The sequence below is a fragment of the Anolis carolinensis genome, chromosome 4 (assembly GCF_035594765.1).
Source record: "Anolis carolinensis isolate JA03-04 chromosome 4, rAnoCar3.1.pri, whole genome shotgun sequence".
In the NCBI taxonomy this organism is placed as follows: Eukaryota; Metazoa; Chordata; class Lepidosauria; order Squamata; family Dactyloidae; genus Anolis; species Anolis carolinensis.
The window spans coordinates 106,593,254-106,607,886 of NC_085844.1; the positions used below are offsets into that span (position 1 = coordinate 106,593,254).

A 14,633-nucleotide genomic window follows, 5' to 3' on the forward strand; every position below is an offset into this window, starting at 1 on the left:
GTTTTTACCCTTGTTCATATGCATCTTGCTTTGCACTCATCCTGCGTTTAAGTGTTCTTATCATTTGATGAATCTGTTGTACACTTTTTACCTCTGAACAAATTGAGTCTTTGGACTGTAATAAAGTCTGTTTGTTTGATGAAGTTGTTCAAGGAATGCATCTACACTACAGAATTAATACAGTTTGAATCCACTTTAATTGCATGGCTATGGAATACTGGAAGTTGTAGTTTGTTGAGACACCGTCACTCTTTGGTAGAGAAAGCTTGAAAAATTATAACCCCCTACAATTTGATAACATTAAGCCATCACAATTGAAATAGTATCAAACTGCATTACTTTTACAGTCTGTATGCAACCTAAATCTCAGATGGGGATGCCTTATGCTACTGGGAATCTGATTTTTTATAACAGCATTGATTCTAGGATAGCCTGCATAACTATTCAGAGACCACCTGGATGGATAGCCATGACCATATAGTAGTTCATAAATGGATCAAGGACATCCTGTTAATTTGGAGGCAGTAGCAAAGTATATTAAACTGTTCCACACATTTTAGCCAACACTTCTCGCATTAAAGCCCATTATCACCACCACCATCACATACAGTTGCTAAGATCAACATTCTTTTAGTGGCGGCAAATTCAGTCGTCAAAAAAAGATACAGAAAATAGGAACCCTAAATTTCAAACCTTATGTTCATAAAAAAAGTATTCTGATCAACACAAAGCACAGTCATCATCTTTCAGAAGAATAATCCCATAAGTGAAAAAGAGGGAAATGCAGCAGAAATAAGCCTTGCATTTGTCAGGCTGTCAGCCATTTTTTTTAAAAAATCCTGATCAAGCAAAGATAGCTAGCATTGCTAAATGTCTATGGACAAGAGTAGTTATGAGTTATTTTTGACATTTTCTTTACATAGATGCATGCTGTTGATTAAATATTTTTCCTACATATCAATCCAAAATATGCTGGGCTAGAGAATGCAAATATCTCTTTAAGGGCTTATGCTGATGTTACGAGAGACAAGGATCTGCAACTGCTCCTTCATATTCTACTTGAAGAGCTTAATTTAATACTAGACCGGTCTGTACTAAGCATTTCACTGCCAGTCAACAAGAGAATAGTATTAAACCCTTTAGAGAATTCATTCATACAAAATCAGGCCCCACTGGAACTCATTGGACATTTGATGATGCTTCTGCTCTCATGGAAGCAGCTTTTGCAAACACAAGTAAGAGGAGCGCAATTTGATGGCTGTACAACAGAGCTAGAGCTGGCAATGTAGCAGCATGGTCCAGACAATATAAGGCAGGCTAGATTAAGGCATATATGTGTCAAGTGACCACTGACACGGTAGGGGCATCCAATACATAGGGGTTACATGTAGGGAGAGAGCAGGAGAGAAAAATAAATGCATTGACAAGGTAATGGGGTGATTGGAATCAATGTAGCTTATGCACTCTGATTTGAAGAACATGGTAATGAACTCCATTTTACAGGTTGTCTGCATCTCATTTAATTGGAAAGTTCAGATAATGGTGCAGTAAATTCACATTAATGTGCCATGAAAACACTTAAGAGAAATGTTGGGTCCCTTAAACCTTAGCTCAAAGTCAAAGAGTTCTGGCATTGTGATACCATGTTTCCCTGAAAATAAGACAGTGTCTTATATTATTTTTTGCTCCCAAAGATGTGCTAGGTCTTATTTTCAGGGGATGTCTTATTTTTCCATGAAGAAGAATTCACATTTATTGTTGAACAAAAAAATGAACATTTATTATATACTGTACAGTAGTTTTCATCACAAACCAACATAACCAAACCAGACAAACTGTGACTCCTGTCAAGAATTTCTTGTTATTACCATTATTTCCATGTACAACTCGTATGTACATTTGCCAATCCTGCATGCTCTGGTGTTTTGTTTGGCAGGCACCGAGCATGCTTCCAAACAAAAACTTTGCTAGGTCTTACTTTCGGAGTAGGCCTTATATTTAGCAATTCAGCAAAACCTCTGCTAGGTCTTATTTTTGGGGGATGTCTTATTTTTGGGGAAACAGGGTATCATCACAGTAAGTAACAAAAGGGAGGGAGGAAATAATTGGTCCTGCACCCATTTCTTACAGAAATGTTGGGGGCATACATGATTGATTCTGTTCTATATTATTTCTTCAGCACAGATATGATGTATCTTAGGCTGCCAGATTCATCCCATGGCCTTTTTTTTTTCTCGTGTCAGGAGCAACCGGAGTTGCTTCTTGAGTGAGAGAATTGGTCATCTACAAGGACGTTGCCCAGGGGATGCCCAGATGTTTTTTGATGTTTTTACCATCCTTGTGGGAGGCTTCTCTCATGTCCCCGCATGGAGCTGGAGCTGATAGAGGGAGCTCATCCGTGCTCTCCCTGGGTGGGATTCGAACCTGGCAGCCTTCAGGTCACAAGGCTTTTATCCCCTAGGCCACCGGAGGCTCCTATCACATGGCTAAAGTCACTCAATGGATTTCATGTCTCAGAGAGATTTTTAACCAGGGTCCCTCACATATGAAAGGCAACCAAAGGAGCAGACAATGGGGAATGAAGGCATACACTCTTACTAATTTCCTCCATGTCTTCTCCACATTTTTTCTATCTGCAGCAATTTAAAGGAAAGTCACTGCTGCAAAAAGCTGAGAGGTATGGAGGCTTATTTATTTTCTACTGGGCATAATCATGTCTCAGGTGTCTAGTGCACATACAGCTGAAAGTGAATTATATTTGGCAGTAAAATAAAGAAACTCAGAACTTGCAGACTTTCATGATGAGCAAGTCAGAATGTGCAGTTTTAAAAATGAAGCATCTCACCAAGACAACTTAATTAAAAGTTGTGCACCAATGAAGCTCAATGTTCTCCACCCAATTTGTGGAGAAAAATGTAAAGATACCATGCAACTGAATTTGTACAGATCTGGATGGGGGGAGGGATCTGCAATACTTTCATAGATATGGGTGTTACTTTTACTAGTGTCAGTAGTACTGTTTCTTCCTCTAAACATAAGTGGGTGATCATGGACTGTGTTAAAATGTCTTTCTCAACTTCTGGAACGATTCAATCAGTGTTGCCTTCAAAAAAATCCTGCAAATCTCTTGAGAAGACAGGTGAACAAATATCAGCATTCTGGAAGAAGCAAAGACCACCAGCATTAACGTGATGATCCTCCACTATCAACTTCACTGAACTGGCAACATTGTCCAAATGCCCAGTCACCATTTCCCAAAGCAGTTGCTTTATTTTCAGCTCATGAACAGAAAATGGACAGCAAAAGTGGACAGCAAAAGAGATTTAAATATGGGCCTAAAGCTAACCTTTAAACATGTGGAATAAACAATGAGAACTGTGAAGCCCTAGTCTTCGAGCATTCTAACTGGAGGTCAGCTGTTACCAACAGTGCTATGGATTTTGAAGAGGCATAAAAAGAGGGCAAAATGTGCCAAGAGGAAGGCGGGTCAAGCAAACCATTGTTGCGTATGTCTTCCACTTGGAAATCTATGTCATCACTGCAAAAGACCATGCAAATCAAAAACAGGTTTCTACAGTCACTTACGGACCCACCACCAAGATTCTACCTTTGGAAGACAATCTTACTCAGCCACAAATGATCACCTAAAGAAACCATTAGAAATTGTTGAGTCCTTTATAAAAGATACAAACATGCTTCTTAGGACCACACACTTTAGTTGGTTGAAACAGTAGGTTAATTGAAAATGTTGCTGATTACTTGATGAGGAGGAAATGCTAATCAATGGAGTTGAGAGTCAAGGTTTTTTAAAAAATATTTTTTACTTTTTAATGTCATTTCATGAAAGAGAACAAAAGAGAAAGTATCAAAGGTTTCCTATCTTTTTGTTTTAACAATGTGGTGTGATTATTAAATTGCATGTTACTTTCTACCTCCTTCCCATATTCAAAGTAATGTTGGTATTGTGCATTGAAATGCAGTAGTTCGATCAGGTAAAAAAGGCAAATATAACTGAGATCATAAATATATGAATTTGGAGTAAGTGTGAACATAGCCATGACACATAACACATGACATTTAAACTCTGTGGGCTGAGTTCTTATGACACATCATATCCCAGCAATATACTATGGTTGTCTCTTCCCACCTCATATTATTCGTTCCTATTCAGAGGCAGGGGAAAAAACATAACAATGATTTCACCACATAAATTAAATTATCTGTTCCTGTATAAAAACAGAACAGTGGATGTCATTTTCAGTAATATCACTGAACTGAGCATGTCATGATGTTGTGCTGTAGAGAAATTTAGTGTAAGTTTTTAATAAGTACACATGGTTAGGACTAAAGAACAGTATTTCTTTTCAAATACTTCCATAGCCAAGGTAGGGATAGGAATAGAAGCTTTACATCTATGCACCGGGTAGCAAAATGACTGACAGAAGCCCTTAGCACAGAACCCCATAATCCCTATTCAACAGGCAAGATAACTAAAGTCTTATTTGCACTTTCATCCAAAGAAGCATGTATTGGCTGTTGCCTGAGGCAAGACACTGGGCTTGATGACTAACTCTCTGATGCAGAATGGCAAAGCCTCCCTCATAGAAAGACTGAAAGAGAAAACATTTACTTAGTGACAGTGGCTGGAAATGCCACCAAAGTGCATTTTGCCTAGAGGTTCTAATGAATTAAACTTTTTCAACTGTAGTGAGTACTGTCTTCCCAAAGAAGAGGAATGCTGGTATTTTTTGACATTGTGATAACATCAAATAGATGATAACAACCCACGAACAACTCCTTCACATATATATAACTAACTACAACATCAAGTGATGATTTATGTGTATGACAGAGCTAACATGAGCATACCAGAAACATGACAGAAAGAACTTAATATTACTGTCATGAAGACGATGGGGCAGAGAATGCCAACATTTCGAACCCAGACTGTGCTGAAAACAAAAAAAATATATATCTTTTCTTCAAACAGGCTACAGTAACAACATGATTTTTATACAGATAGATATATGTCCAGTGATGATGATTATCTTCTTTGGATTAATGTATACTTCCTCCACAGATGGTATATGGGTTGGGGCAGTCTAATAATATGTAAAATATATACCTTGAATGCAATGTAAAGTTTATTTCTTGAGTATTTATTTGTTTATTACTATATCACCTCTCAACTAACAAGAGCACTCAAGATGAGGAACAAATAATGAAGAATTAAAACAGCAAAGAGAGGAAAACATTTTTAAAACTTCCCTGATCTTGCCGAATATAAATGTCTTCCCCATGGAAAAGTATGGAGCAATAGCATAGTTGTCTTTGATGACTTCTTCACATGGGCTGTTGGAATTGCCATGCATCATGACAAATTCAGCGACTGTCGTCGGGGTGTGTGTGTGTAGAGGGGACCCGTCGCCCCACAACACCTGGCTTAGCTTTAAGCTGATTTCATGGGGAAAAACATTGGCCATGTGACTTCCCCCCATTTTTTCCTGTGCGACATGGAAAGCCTCCTCATATTGCCACCATGATAGCATATATAGTTCCATGCCAGTTCCATGCTTGTTGACCCATGGAGCCCTGCCAAAAGTTCCTTTGCATCATGAGATGGGAGCTGGCAGGGTCTTTAGGTTGAATTGGCGAATACCTCCGAAGTAAGCCCCATTGGAGGAGGTTGTGAGACTCGATGAGTGTTTTCACAGAAGCATCAGACAGCCAGCACTTGCAGATTTAAATTTTTGGACCACCAGACTGTAAATTTTCTAAGCTCTTCTTAAGGACTTACACCTATGGGCATTTTAAGTAACTATTTACTCAGGATGCTTGCAAAAGCCCAATATTTTCATTCATGAAGAGTTTTATAAAGGACCTTATGAAGAATGACAATCTGCCACACTGTGAGGTGCCAGGAGTTCCATCATTTACATCTGGGTTAAATTTACTCACCACAAGATTGTTTTTAATTTTCACCCATTTTTGCTTGCTTATCTGCTAGATTACGTGTTTATTTCAAGATTGCCAATGGCAGATCAATGGCAGGTATGTGTTTGTTCCTGATTTTTAAATTTCACTGCTTCTGGTTCTATATGCATTGTTGATCTACCTCACTGACTGTAACAGGCCGATGGGCAAACCTGCTGTTTTGTTCGGTATCTCAGCAATGTATCATACCTCAGAAAGATATCAATGTCATCTTTTCAGCTTGATCTCATGTCTTTAAAGCAGTATTTGTTTGGCTTGTCACCATTTATGACAGTAAAAATGTAAAACAAAACCTCTAAAAAACCTAGCTCTGTCTTGCCTTTGTTCCATCCCCTCCGATTATTTTGTGATGAGATAGAAGAGAAGAAGAAGGGATAGTTCACTTTCATTTAAAATTGCTAAAAATATTGGAGATACAATGAATGTCAAGTCAGCCTCAGAATGGCAAGAAACATACATTTGTGTGCTAACAAATACTTCTCAAAAATTTCTGAAACTGAAGCATACAACAAAGTTGTTCACAACAGCAAACTCAGGGTCTAATACCCTAATCAATCCTAAGCAAATGTATATAAATAGTAAGAAAAATGTAGAGGGAAAGAGCATGGAAATTAAAAACTCACAAACTGCCTCATATCGAGGCCCGAGATTTCTTAATCTCACTGTCTAAAATCACTGGAGAACAACATTATTAACTGTATTTTTCATATACCAAATTAAATAGATAACAAGGGTGCATTAAAATGTGGCTGCTATTTAGTTTTAGGGCTCTTTTCTGCTCAAGATAAATCAGAAGTAGAGCTTGACAGTGAGATTGTGTTGTAAAAATATAGGTGGAGGTTAAATGGTAAAAATGCCTAGGTGGAGGTTATGGTATGAAGAATGATACAGATCACAACATATGGATGAAGTCCTTGTTTCTTTTATTTTTATTTACTTTTAAAATTTTCAACTTATTTTTCATTTCTTAAAAAGACACATTAAAGATAACTGCAAAACAACTAAAATAATGTAACACTGAAGGAGGAGGAGGAGGGCAGCCAGATGAAAAGATGTGTCTTCATTCTTTACATTCTTCTTGAAGAGAGCAACAGAATTCTCTCCTGCATGACTACATACATAGCTGACCATAACTCCAAGTGCACAATTTTTCCCAATAGTAAAGAATAAGACCCTCTCCACCCCACCACCACCACCCAAAATCCTGCTCTATACTAAATCATCATCATCATCATCATCATCATCATCATCATCATCATCATCATCATTTAATTACTTATTAATCGCCCTCCATCCACAATGCTCTAGGCGATTTACAAGATAATATTGTAAAGGATAAAAATACATACATACAAATATTGATAAAATTAATATAGATTAAAAGCTCTAGTAAAGAGCCAGGTCTTGAGTGCTAGGGTAAAAGGCCCTAACTCACGCATGGCTCTCATATAGGGCGGTAAGGCATTCCATAAGGCAGGGGCAGAAATAGAAAAAGCTCTGCGTCTGGTCCTTTCCAAGTGCACTTCTCTAGGACCCGGTACATAAAGTAAGTCTCGTTGGGATGGTCGTTGCAAACTCCGATGATGGGAGAAGGAGAGACGGTCCCTAAGGTACAATGGGCCCTGGCCGTAAAGAGTTTTAAAGGTCAGAACTAGCATCTTATATAGACCACAGTAATCAGTTGGAAGCCAATGCAGATGCTGCAGCACTGGTGTTATGTGGCATTTCATGGGTGTTCTTGTGAGTAGCCTGACTACCGGAATCTGAACAATACGGAGCTTTCGAGTCGTGGATATCGGAAGGCCAGCATACAGGACGTTGCAATAGTCCAGCCTAGACATGACCGTGGCATGGATGACTGTTGCCAGAGCCTCATCAGATAGATAGGGTGCCAGTTGCCTCGCTTGTCGTAGGTGAAAAAAAGGCCTGTTTGCTGGCAGCAGCGACTTGAGCTTCCATTGTCAGCTGTGAATCTAAATAATTTGGGATTTCCCAAATGGCCCATCATCACTTGTTTTGATGATAACAGCAAAGCAGCATGTTGACCCAATCCTTATAAACAGTGGTAAATGGGCATGTTTTTGTGCTGAAGGTCCCCATTTCAGTTCTGAGAATCCCCAGTTAAAAGGATTGAAAAATAAATGAGAAATGTTCCTATCTGAGATCCTGAAGTCCTGCTGATCCTTAGATTAGATACTACTGTACTTTATTTGCAAATGCTATGGATTAGGTTGCAGTCTCCCAAGAACATAATTAGAGGCATGATAGACAAGTGTATCTTCATATATTGAAAGACTAGCACTGTATAATTCTGTAATATAATTTTACAATTTAAGACTTCCCTCTTTTTTAAAAAATGGAAATGAGTTCTAAACAATGACAGTTGTGTATGGTTAGAGCACATCTCTGGCTAAACTTCGCATTTGCTGGGATACCTCCCTTGTAATATTGCTGACATTAGCCTGGAAAAAAAAATTCCCTATTAAACAGCACGGCCTTGTCAAATTGCTTGTCAATTAAGGAAATATTGCAGGACTGTGTATACAGCCAAAATGACAGCTAGATAGACAGATGAGGTGGAGAAATAAAAAAAAATGGCAAAGGAATCCATCTCTTTTATTTCAGCATTTATCTTTCCAACACAAGGACACCTTGTCAAATGTTCTTAGTTTTGTCAAAGCTCCAATGGAAATAGAATATTGATAAAGATACAATAAAGATTTCCTGCTTAAAACTTCTTGTTGAAAGCAGAGAGGTTTTCCAAATGCAGCTCATGGACCAGATAATGACTCAAGCCAGAAGTATTTCTTGGATGATTCAATTTCACTCCATCTTCGCAGAGCAGAAATTGGAAATACTTCTGGAATTTCTCTGAAATTCTGGAGCAGCCCCATACTTTGATACAAACTGACATTTGTATCAGTTCTTATAAAAATGTCCAGCTGTCAACATTGGCTAGTAACATCATTTCATTTTTCCTGTGTTCTATAGCACAGGAGAAAGAGGGTGGAACTTACCTAGGATATTGTTTGTCACTGCAACAGCCATGGAGCTATGGAAAGTGCCTGGTTGTCACTGGGCCCCTTTGCTGACATCAGCAAAGGAGCCCACATGACCTGAGAAAAGGAGGGGGACTGTCCCAGGTTATGTGGGTACCTGTGTTGATGTCAGTAAAAGGCAGCTAGTGATGGACAGAAGCTCTCTTGAGCTTTGTGGATAGCTATCATAGAGACAAAGAATAGCTAAATTAAGGATGGCCATACAACCGAATGGTCTGACTCCTGATGTTTCTGCAGTTTGGAAACAGAGCATGTAAAAAAAAAAAACCCTCCACTGAATCTGGGGCCAGTCTGAATCAGCAATTCTCTAGCCTCATTCCAGATGTAGGTGCCCATATAAATGCACCCTCAGTTTCACCTTGTACAACAAAACAAAAAATCTACTGAAGAGCATTACCATTATTGGCCATGACCAAAAAAAAGAAAGAAAAAAAAACACAAACAGATCATGCAAGCCTATGAAGCTTCACTGCCTTCTTGATAAGGTAAAGATCTTTAAAAATCATACAGGATAAAGAAAGTGATAATGTTAGAGCCACAGGCCTACATTTTGTCTCAGTTGTTACTTTTGTTGTTGGTAAGGATAATAGGGTCTCAATGCATGCAAAAGCCAGGGACTAGGCCTAAAGGCAGCTATTCAAATTTCAACTCAATTATAAAGAGAAAAATAACTTCCCTTGAGATTCAGTTATCCCTAGCTGTCCCAACCCTACACTAGTACAGAAAACTATAGAAAGAATAATATAGGTTATGATTGTTTTTCACCTTTAACAGACGTTAAATCCCACAGAAATCAGTATGGTGCACAGTTCTCAGTACGAGTGCAAAAAAAAGAGAGAGATCGTAATTCTTGAAGTCAGGAGAACAGCCAGAAAGATCAGATATAGTAGAATAAGGAGGGATAAATCTGTAGTTCAACAACTGTAATCTAGAAGTGAGCCTGCTCTGACTCACAACTGCTTGTACTCAAGGGAACTGGGTGTGATAAGTTCCAAAGTCAGTAATTATATAGCAGGACAAATGCCTGGTAAACAGACTTGTCATTCGTCTAGAGTTATTATGGTGTTTGTCATCTCAGATGCTGGCTCCCTTTGGGACTACAAGATATCTCATTAAGAGAGTGAGTGGAATCTGGATTTCATGTCAGAGTTTATTACTTCTGGCAATCGAAGAGGAAAAACACTCTTTATTGACTAACACAGAGCCTCATTGACAATTTTTTTCATCAATATGAGAAATGTATTCTGAACGTGCACGTAAGGAATCAAGCTAAACCAAACTAGAAGAAAAGTGTGTATGCTCATCATACAGCATCTCAATGGGGAGTTTTTCACAGGCAGCATGAGATTTTTCCCCAATTAGCATTGTGAGTTCTGGCAGGTCATAGCGGTTGGCAATTATTATTTTTTCCCTCAACAGCAAGCCATTGTATACTGCTATTTATGAAAATTTCCTAAAGGCGGTGTCATGGCCCACCTCAAGCCCACTTTAAATTAGATGACAAGATGGCTGCATGTATTATTTAACAGTAATTATTTCTAACTAAATAGAATCTCCATGATTCAATATCAGTAATAAGTGTGTTCATTAGCTGAAAGAAACTTGATGGATTGTTGAAGTAGCTTCTGGAAAGATTTGCATCGGTGAAGGAAAACCTCTACATTGTTGACAAAAGGAAACATTGTTCTATATGGATCAAAGATGGTGACAGTAGGAATACTTATGGAAGGACCTCATCTAATCCTATTCCTACTAACACTCCCTAGCATCCTGTTAGAGCTCGTGAAATGGTTTAAAGAATCAGGGAGTAAATCATTAATTATTTGAGCCAAAGATTCCAGAGAGAAAGGCCACCTTGAAGCAAAAGTTTGGTCTATGCACATATGACTTCATAATTTATTGAAGAAATTGATGCATGTGTCAGTTTCAACTAAATATATTCCCCTATCTCTCCTTTTATGGGAATGATATTGAAGAAATAAGACCAGAAGGCCAACTTATAGCTGAGGACTATTAAGGAAAATTATTGCAAACTTGTACTGACTCCTGTATAGTTAAATGGGACAGGGGTTCAAGAGACAACATCGTCCTCTAAAGACTACTTGGTTCATTAATTTTTTTTTTTTTAAAAAAACCCTTGTTGTGCAACATATTTGTAGCGCTCTCTCTCTCTCTCTCTCTCTCTCTCTCTCTCTCTCTCTCTCTCTCTCTCTCGTATATTCTAGTTTTTGCAGTGAGGTTTTATACATAATGCAATTTTTGTATCTTGCCTTTATGTATTTTTAAAATATCATATTTTCTTTTCCCTTCTTTTATACCACTTTGAAATCTTCAGATGTAACCAAGATGTTAATATTTATAGATTTATAGAATGGGAAGAGGCCCCAAGGCTATCTAGTTCAGTCCATACGAACAGCAGAACAACTAATGAATGTTGAACTATGATTCTTGGCTTAAGGCAATAAGAGATGCTCTGTATTGCTGTTCTTTAGGCTCAAATATTTGTTAATCAGTCTTTACTAGGGGAACAAGAGTTGATCCTTTCTCAATAACTGATAATATACATTTTGCCTCTGTCAAAATATGTTCAGAAGCTTACTAAATGCAAAACTGCTATCTCTCACACCCACTGAATTTTTCACAATGTTTGGTCCAGATTCGTTTTGAATGTTTTGCAATGAAATTACATCTAAATTAATAAAAGAAGATGAACAGCATGTTGTTGTTGTTGTTGTTGTTGTTGTTGTTGTTGTTGTTGTTGTTGTTGTTATATTTATATCCCAAATTTTCTCTCCATAAGGAGAAGCAAGGCTACAACTGACAGTTTCCATAATGCAACTGGATGGTCTAACCTCCTTCTCAAAGACTAGATTCCCCCTCACATTGACTTTCTTTAAAAATGTTGTTATGGGTCTCTTAGTATTAGGATCATGTTTTTATGTTTTATTAAAAAAAGGCTACAGGGCAGATCAAACATCCATTGTATGCAGCCTGGTTGCACATGTAGTCATTTCAAATATAATCCCCAATACACATTTACACCAGTGCAGAAATAACTGGATTTTCATTCAAAAGCCATACGCAAGGACACTTTTTCACCTCTAGATTTATGTTAGGGCCTTTCATAAATTTAACAAATATCTATTTGACCATCATCTTAGTTTCCTGCAAGGTTGGAAATAATGTACAACGGTGTACAATTTAGGACAGTATTTCTGATAAGATCATGTTGTCTCATTCCATTGTCATGGAATGTGGCTGTTTATCTTTTAAAACAAATAATTACAGAGTTTTTCAGAGTTTTAATGATAAAATTAAATGAATTCCATAGTTTTCATTCCTGCTAATGTACACCACTGGAGTAGACTTCACCATAGCTGTATTTTCCAATGGTTTCTAAAGATATCCTAGATTCAACAAATAATTCCCTCTCTTTGCCTTTTATTCAAATGGAGGTATGGGTGCCTCCCATGAAGACCTCCCCCCCCCCTAATTTTCATATGTTGTCCCTTAATAAGAACACCAATTTATTGGCATTAAGAAAACAATCTATTTATTTTATTCTTTTTCAGAAGATTATTTTCTAAAAAAATAAAAGTTTGCACACCCCAATATTTGTATAGTGACTTTAGAGCAGCTGCAATTATATATATGTCCTTGTGGGCAGGAATATTTTAAGAAATATACAACTCAAAAAACTAATTAAAAACATAACTGGACATAACAATATTGGCAGTAAGAGGGTAAGAATGCAACAAGCTTCATACTTTTGACATGCAGGCTACTTTGTCAAATTTCCCAGTTACTCAGGATTATCATCATGGAAATTATAGTTTTACAAGATCTTTAGCCTTCTCTGGCAAAGAGTGCCAGTGCCTCACCAAAGTATAATTCCAATGATTCCATATGTATATACAGTGCATATACAGTGCAGATAACCCCACACTTTAAGAAGTACTGTATTTCACAGTATAATAGTTACATCACTTTTTGAGGGTCTTGAAATTTGTTTTTTGCTTTTTCTTGATTAATCGTAACATTAGAGTTGGTTAGGTTTAGGGTTCACCATTCTCTGTCCTGCCTCCCCAGAGGTGAGAGAGTTTTTAAAAATAAATATAAGATAGAGACAGCTAGGGCCCTTCTACGCTGCCATATAAAATCCAGATTATCTGCTTTGAACTGGATTATATGGCAGTGTAGATGGGGTCTTAGTCTTCTCCTTCCTCTGAAGTAAAAGAGGAGAAACTCCAGACAGGTGGCTCCTGTAATGGTCACAACAATCTTTTTCCAGAAAAAAAGGATAAAAAGTGCACATTAGAGGCTTTATTTGACCCATCTTTCTATGTCTGGTATCATTCTTCCATGACTGGCCATCAATGGATCATTTGGAAAGAGAATATATCTGACCTCTACAGCATTTTGTTGCATGTTCCATTTGTATCTTTCTGGTGAAATACTTCTTCCAAACACTAACCAAAAATGAGATTTTTAATCAGAAACTTCAGTTTTATAGAAAAGGTAATGCAGCACACCTTGTCCTGCAATAATATTCTCTCTAATCTTTTTCCAAAATTGGATGCAACATTCAGAATCAGATTACCTGGAGTCAGCAGTAGCGGAGAGAAGTTTTCCTCCTAGCAAATTCCAAGTGCTCCAGATTACCACACTGTCACCAAGTGCAGGCTATTCTATTTCCTAGCAGGGAAATAAATGAAAATAAATTGCCTTGTTCAGATATCAAAGTGGCTCAAATTGCAGCTTCTGTCACATGGTGGTTTCATGATTAAAAAGCATTTTCTCATTAAAGGTACTTGAGTTGGCTCATCTCCTTCCTTGCCCTCTGTTTGCTTTTCAGATTGCAAGATGTTTTCCCCCTCTTAATTGCCACAGTTTATGAATGCTTGGCCTCTGAAGTTATTTCAGAAAACACAGGAGTTCATTGTCCTACAGGGCAATAGTTATGGTTTTTTTTGTCATTCAGAGAAAGGGATATGTTAAATGAGGTACTCTGTGAAAAGGCAGACATGCCTGCAGGTTTTAAGTTAGTTCATTTGAGAGAGTTACATTTACAGTCCACCTCTCCTGCAGTGTTTCACACGAACCCCCATAACATTCATGTAATGTTAATCAGGCTGAGAAAAAGAGATGGGTCCACTGACATTCACATCTCAAAGAAAAAGAATGGCTGACTCTTTCATTTTTACTTCCCCCCACCAAGGAATGCAGGTCTTCAATGATTTGGGACAATTCTGCACACTTGCCACTATTGTGTGCTGTTCTCATGATGTGGGATAATGGCAACTTACTGTCGTGGTGATGGGTGATTTTGCACAGTTTCTGGTGTCATGGGATTGCAATGCCACAACTGTATGAAACTGTAGTTCTGAGTGGGTGCAAAAGTATTATTACAGTAGAGTCTCTCTTATCCAACATAAACGGGCCGGCAGAACGTTGGATAAGCGAATATGTTGGATAATAAGAAGGGATTAAGGAAAAGCCTATTAAACATCAAATTAGGTTATGATTTTACAAATTAAGCACCAAAACATCATGTTATACAACAAATTTGACAGAAAAAGT

At 37.8% G+C, this 14,633-nt stretch overlaps 1 protein-coding gene across 4 annotated transcripts in view; it reads right to left on the bottom strand.

The window, feature by feature from the left end:
* The window catches only part of cdh12 (cadherin 12), an 868,710-nt gene that overhangs the window by 657,179 nt on the left and 196,898 nt on the right, over window positions 1-14,633 (bottom strand). For 3 of the 4 annotated variants that reach the window (XM_062977611.1, XM_008114208.3, XM_062977609.1), the window contains exon 2: window positions 13,654-13,748. The exons of the other annotated variant lie outside the window; for it this stretch is intronic. The gene's annotated coding sequence lies outside the window, so the exon portion shown is untranslated. The remainder of the gene's footprint in view (window positions 1-13,653; window positions 13,749-14,633) is intronic. 4 annotated transcript variants of the gene reach the window in all.